Source organism: Arachis hypogaea, chromosome 18, assembly GCF_003086295.3.
Source record: "Arachis hypogaea cultivar Tifrunner chromosome 18, arahy.Tifrunner.gnm2.J5K5, whole genome shotgun sequence".
NCBI lineage: Eukaryota > Viridiplantae > Streptophyta > Magnoliopsida > Fabales > Fabaceae > Arachis > Arachis hypogaea.
Genome location: NC_092053.1, coordinates 130,840,215 through 130,847,856, shown reverse-complemented (window position 1 = coordinate 130,847,856; position 7,642 = coordinate 130,840,215). Strand labels below are relative to the sequence as shown.

The 7,642-nt window shown below is 31.3% G+C and overlaps 1 pseudogene; it reads left to right on the top strand.

The window, feature by feature from the left end:
• The first annotated feature begins 2,146 nt into the window (after positions 1 to 2,146).
• Positions 2,147 to 3,884, top strand: LOC112770573 (uncharacterized; annotated as a pseudogene).
• The last annotated feature ends 3,758 nt before the right edge of the window (positions 3,885 to 7,642 follow it).

Sequence of the window (7,642 nt, the reverse complement as noted above, 5' to 3'; positions counted from 1 at the left end):
TTAAATTTTTTTCGATAAATCCGACGGTAAACTTAAACATTAATTTTAAAAAAAAATAAAAATTCAATATATAATTTTAAATATATCTAATAAGGATTTCATCTTCAGTCTCAAGGTCTTCCACTAAAAATACCACTCTTTTGTAATTCTTCTTTCTCAAAAGATTCTTATACTACCTAGTAATATAGTTTAAGAAATAAATTAGGAAAAAAAATCTTTAATGAGCTATGACAATGAGAAGATGCACAGGTGACTATTAAACGAAAAATGTTGCTTGTATTTTGAAAATCAATCTAAATTAAAATTGTAGATATAGATCAAGATAATAAACTAAGACTAAAATAAGTTAAATAAACCAGCCATAAGAGACCGTTAGTTCAGTAATGCAACTCAATTAGAAATTCAAATCACAATGCAAAAGCAAAAAAAGAGCACAATGAGAAATTCAAAATGCACAACAATAGAGAGCACAATGCAAAGGCAAAAAATGCAAGCCACAAAACAAATATGAGGAAAAAAAACTAATCCATAGTAGGTAGATACAAATATTCAACATGCTGGATTTTAAATCGAAGTATAAAACATACATCTATCAATGAATAAGTTAAAAAAAAGCTTCCGTTACAAAGCATATATCTGTCAATAAATAACATAAAAAGCTCCCACAAATAAATGACTTTTACTTGCTGCATGTTACTTATTATTACTTATTATTACTGGTTCACATTATGTCTACCTTTAGTGGTATATGATTCCATTTATGATATTAACTGTTCATTTAACTGCAGACCATGTATATAAGAAAACTTTCATACAAGATGATTCTACAAATGAAATACTTAATAACAAGGTCAGCATAAGTGCTTATGGCGATGGGGGGCTAACGGCGAGAGAGAAAGAGAAAGGGGAGAGAAGTGAGGTTAATGATGTTATAGAAATAGAAAGGAAGGGTTTGTAAATTTGAATTTAGGGTCAATTTTACCGATGAATTTATCGTCGAAAAAATCCATCGGTAACACACGGCCTATGACCAAAACAGTGCGTTTCATTTAATTACTTTATCGTCGAATTCTCCCTAAATCCAACCGTAATGATCGTACCAATTTTTCTTTTTTTTCCTCCAATAACCTATGAATTTATTGTCGGAAATCCGAATCCAACAGTAACTTTTTTTACCTGATGAATTTATTATCAAATTTGTCAATAAATATGTCGGTAAAATCGCTGCTAACTTTCGACGCTAAATTCAATAGTAAATCCGATGATTTTCAACATTTTTCTTATAGTATTGATAAGCACTATTAGCTCAAACCCTTTGACAGGGTCTCCACATTAGCTACCAATACACCTCCAACCTTCCTAAAAGATGATCACGGAGTTGTGTGAGTGAGTCCACAATCTCACGCACACAAGGCCTACATGATCAATGTCAACGCCTATATGAGATTTAATTTGGTAAAGTTTTTATTTTTCAAAAGTAGCTTATAAAAATTAATTTTTAAAAGATGATTTTTTAAAAATGGTAGCATTATGTTTGTTAAATCAAATTAAAAATAGTTTTTAATAAACACAAACAACAATTGTATTTAGTAAAATAGCTTTTAAAATTAAAAAAAAAGTTTAGGGGTCAGCACTTTTATTAAAATTTGGCCAGCACTTAACCAACAAAAGAAAAGCGAGTAATTTCACACTATTGGATGAAATATCACACTATTAAAAACACCAATGATAACTAATTGATGACTACAAATCACAAAATTGAGGTAAGTATCACAGTAGTCCCTGAAGTTATCCTCGAGCCTCAAAGTAATCCCTGAAGTTAAAAATTAGTCGTAACCGTCCCTGAAGTTGATCTCCGGTACTCATAGTGGTCCTTCTAGTGAATTTCGTCCAGCTGGCGCAAACGAAAAGCTGACATGGCGTCGTTGGTGACACGTTAGCAGCGCAACGGCTAGCTGATGTGGCGCAGTAAATATTTTGGACTCAATTTGGTCCCTAATTTTAGGTTAAAAACCCTAACCCCCAATTGACTCTCTTCTCCTCTCTTCTCCATCGCACTCTTCTCCTTTCTTCTCCATCGCACACGCTGTTCTCCTCTACTCTCCATCACACTCTTCACTCTTCATTTCTCCCTTCGATCGTCATCTTCTCTGCGTCTATTGGATTCCGTAAATGATGATGTCCCCGAACAAATTCCCGGCGGATCGAGGCTCTCCTCCTCAACCTCTAAGGTGAGAAAAACCTAAAATTCTCCCCATTTCTCTAATATTTTGCTTTTGGATATGCACATTATTAAACGGTTATTTCTAATTTGTGGCAATATTTATTATTATTGGGTTTTATCCTGTGACAATGGAATAGGAGATTTCTGCTTTATGGTATTTTTTAGTGTGCCAATGTTTTAGCATTTGATTGTAGTCATTATCTTAATGTTTCAGTTGTTTTAAGAACTCGGTTGTAGCCACTGGTTCAAAATTTTTATGATGATTATTCCTACCTTACCATGCTGTCTAATATGTACTAGATTAGTTTGATTTGTGTTTGTAGTTGGTTCCGTGCTAGTATGTTACTGTGACACATTGACACAGTAGACAAGATAATATTAGGAATCAGTGTGGATTGTGGACAAATTTAGTGTATCATTTACTATAGGAAAGACATGACTATCTAGTTTTATGTGACTTATCAATTAATAATGATAATATAAGAAAGTCTTGGGTGGTCTGGTCTTGGGAGAATAAGATAGTGGATGCTAGATTAAGAAGATTATATTGGATGTTTGGTAGGAAAATATTTAAAAATGGGCGGTTCTAACTTGTAGACAATATTAGTAAGAAGAGCTTGGATTTAGATGGTGTGTTTCAGTGTTTGTGGATATGGTTTCTGGTAAGATACAAAGATATTGTTTGATTTATGTAGTTGATGTGGTGCAGTAGAGAAAAGCTTTATTGTACTCAGGAATTTCTGAGTCTCCTGACATTCTACTATGCCATACTGATTAGTGATTAGGTTTGTTCTTAGCGTGCTGATCATAATCTTCCGTTTATAGACAAACACCATTGCAAATTATTCATGTTGCTGCAAATTTCATGAGGATATGGTCGATATACTCCATGTATCGCTACTTAACCCAAAGTGGAGCTTTGGTTGTTCTTTTCTTGTTTGCCTGCATAGCTCCTGCAGCAATTCTCTTTTTGATTTTGCAAAAGCCTTGAAAGGGCAGGCTACTTTCTAATACACAGGTAAATTTAATTGTTTTCATCTTAGGACAGAGTGTTATATACAAACCAATACATTCATATCCAAAGGTTTTAGTGATATGAACAGTCCTTGACTAGTACCATTTGTTTTTCAGGTTGTGCCATCCATAATAAATGGTGCTATAACAGCACTGTATTTTGTCTTGTGGGAAAAGGGACTGAGATCATGTGGACCAGTTAGGTTGGTTTTAGTATGCTTGTAGAAAATTTTAGTTTGTAAAATTAGTGTGCCATATTATTAGTCTTTAACTATGTCTTTTTACTCATGCAGCATCTTGAATGAAATTCATTCGCATAGAACCCTGATAACTGATTTACAGTTTGTCATTGACCAATTGTTGTCCGCTGCCATCATTATATAGTTATTTCTTCATTATATTAGTATTGCGCATATTGAGTGATGCTTGAAATCAGATTTTTAATTTTTTTTAATGAACTTAACATAGTTATTCTCTTTCTTACTAATTCAGAGCAATACTGTCTGAGTATTCTGGTGATGTCCGTGAGGTACTATCTGCACTGTTATATGGGAGGAGAAGTAATTTGTGGAAAAAGGTGAAACTTTCATATTGTAATATTCATAGATATATCATACAAATGTGTCCTCATGATGCTTCCAAATGATCATGGGTTGTTAGAGCTCCCAGCTGCGTTGCTAGCGCTAGTCATAACGTGTGGTTTTCGAAGATGAAGAAGACACTGAAGACTCACCTCTGGTGCGACGGAGAGTAGAGGAGAACAGCGTGTGCGATGGAGAAGAAAGGAGAAGAGAGTCAATTGGGGGTTAGGGTTTTTAACCTAAAATTAGGGACCAAATTGAGTCCAAAATGTTTACTGCGCCACGTCAGCTAGCCGTTGCGCTGCTAACGTGTCACCAACGACGCCAGGTCAGCTTTTCGGTTGCGTCAGCTGGACGAAATTCACCGAAAGGACCACTATGAATACCGGAGATCAACTTCAGGGACGATCTCGACAAATTTTTAAGTTCAGGGATTACTTTGAGCCTCGAGGGTAACTTCATGGACTACTTTGATGCTTACCTCCACAAAATTTGCTGGCTCCCTAACACTCCTCATTTAAAAATACTATAATAGACATAAATGTAAGTATTCAATTTAAAAATTAGTTAACATATAAGATTATATTAGACTTTTAAATTTTAAAAAGTACAAATCAATTTTAAAAAATTATATTTTATATACTTTCAAAAATACCCAATCTTTTAAAAACTATAAACATAAATACATGAATTATTTTATTTACCAAACACAAGTCTCAGAGCATATGGGAGCCCTGTTTACTCGCTTAGACGAATGAGGGTCAATTGTAGAAGAGGCCAGACAAGCCATCATAGCGGCTCGTGCTAAGATCTTGTGAGATAAAGAGCAGATCTGCAACCTAGAGGGTGCTCACTGTCATTTGTATCGGTAACACCAGTACAAGAGTAAAAAGACGCCCAAGAAGATAATGTAAATAATTATAAAGACCCTTAGTATTATTTTTGTATCATTTGGTACACTTTTTTTTTGGTATAAATGTTGTACATTTTTATTCGTAATGTTAATATTTTAATTTATTTTATTTTAAGAAAAAATACTTAAAATACATCCAATTTTAATAATGTACTATATCTAAAATTTTAAAAATTTGTCAGATTTCTGCTAATTTTAATTTGGTTTAATCGATTGATATTTTGACCAATTCTTTATTTTTACATTATTAGCTCATTTAATATTAAAGATTATCAAAATTTTATTTATTATTATTTTTTTAATATGTATGGCTTTGTCTAAAAATGTTATTTTAAAATAAAACAAAAAAATTATCACACTCACACTAATTTAAAAGCAATATACTCCTAATTATATTATGTAGCATATTGAATCAACCTTACTCTCTATGTTCCAGCAAACCAAAGTGAACCCAATCTTCCTGCTGAGTTAAGTATTTTATATCAAATTGTAGCGCCTATTATCAATCCGCTCAAGCTGCACGCAAAATAGCATTTCAGCTTCAAAAAATGGTAGGAATTATTAAAATTTATTATTTTAGATTATTATTTAATCTTTAATTTAATTTTTTTAATCTAATAATTTAATAACATATTTTATTTTATATTTTTAAATATTAATAACTAAAAAAATAAATTTCTATGATCCTCTGACATTTCTTTTTCAACCCCTAGGCTTGTGAAATAGTGGCACGAACATAGATGATCAGAGAGATCCAGTTTTCCTCCAAGTTTAATATTTTACATAAAATGGATGATGGTGATGATGATGATTTAAGGAAAGGTGGGTTTAGGTAATTAATTAGGTGCTTCCTTGATGTTTAGTTCAGATGAAGGTACAATATTTCAACTAATCACATAACTGCATCTATGTATCTATCTACCTTTCTAAATAGAAAGCCCAGTGGCACTGCCCAAATCTAAATTATTTTAATTTGGTACATAGGAGTATAGGACAGTGGGACCAAAGAACTAAAAGTAAATACTAAATACAAAAACCAACCTGGATGGTGTAGATTTGGATAAGAATGCCCCCACATTACTGCACCAATATCATACATTTACAAAGATGAATTGCATGAAGGACAACAGAAGATTGAGATATACAATCCACCCTTCTCTTTAATTACCCCCAATATTTTTGTAACCAATAGTTTATAATAAATCAACAAATATTTTTAAATTACACTTTATATTTATTAATTATTAATTATAATTATTTAAAATTAATTGATTAAAAGTTATTTATCTATATTTTTTTGTTACATTCTAAGATAACTTTCACCGAGTCTCTAACTAAGATTACTATTTTCATTATTCTGCTTTGAATTGTGTCAGTCTCATCAATGAAGATATTAGTAGTAAGAAATTACGGCAGAAAATTAAATGAAAATGGGTTTTCACTTCAAACTCATTAAATGAATGTCCTTAATTTTAATGAGCAATTGCAGAAACAGTAACGGCAAGAAGGATTCACACCTGTATATTTTACGGCAACAACTATGTATAGATATTCTAACGATTTTCTACTTACTAGAAAAAATTCCCCAACGAATCATTTTTTGGCCTTTGAATGCAATACAATTAGAACTTAGTTATTAAATAAACACTTTCATCAGGGGGACTAAAACTTTTAAATTTGGTTAGAGACTTCATTTGGAAGATCAGGAAGTTAGGGTGTCACTTTCAGGTCGTTGTTTTTAACCAAAATATCTCTTTTTACCTTTAAGAAGTTGAGGTATTGTTGGTTAAAATCTTAAAATAATGCAACCTAATTCAATAAACTGGGATTATTGTGTTTAGTGTATTGCCCAAGGACCTTGATTAAGAAGGCTTGGTTAAAATGCAGCCGATCACTATTCTCCCACCTTTTTTTCAAGTAAAGGGTATAATCGAGACTTAAGAGAAGAACCTTTTTTTTTTTCATCTATTTATTTTTTTTAAATAAAAAGTTCAACGCAATAAGTGGAACATTAACGTCTCAACTTTCTTCATTTAACTTAATACAAAATTTCTAACTAAAACAAAATCCTAAGCCTGTTAGATGTTCATCTTCAGAACCATACGAAGGATTCGACCAAAAATTTTTAGGAATTGATTTGGAGGATTAATATTTTTTTATTTAGATTCGATATCATAATAGACAAATAAAAAAATTATAGAAAACTAATGAAAAGATGCTGTAAATATTTAAAAAATATATTAAAACAATAAATTGCCATGATAGATCAATATTGTAACAATTACTTTTATAATATAATATATTAAAACTACAAATTAAATAGATAGAGTGATTGACTTGATATCTGATATTTGATATTTGATATTTGATCTAGCATATCTAATAGAGTAATTTAATTATTCAGACCTGTTTATATATACCCGTAATTTTTAGTAATAAAAATAATTAATGTAATTTTTTTCATTTGGCCCACAGAAAACACGAAAGCCGCGGTTTTGTTCGATGTTCATTACTAGTAGAGGCTGTATAGAAACACATTACTACGTAATACTGCTATTATTATTCACGTAAATGTATTGTTATGAATATGAGCACGCATATTTAAGACCCTTTTTTTCTTTTTTCTTTTTTTTTTTTCTTTTTATTAAATACCATACATGTGAAGTGTTTTGGTTTTTTGTTTAACATACTGCATTTCATTAAGAGCAAGCAACCTTACATAATGCCGAAGAAGCAATGACTCATTAGAAGGAAAGAAATAGAGAGGAAGGAAATAGAAAGGAAAGAAAAGAAATTGAGTGGATTTTTATTTTTTTAGATGTGCTTGGATAGAAGGAAAATAAAAAGAAAAGAAATGTTATAAAAAGACAATTTTATTCTTATATTATAAAATATATTGAAAAAGTGAAG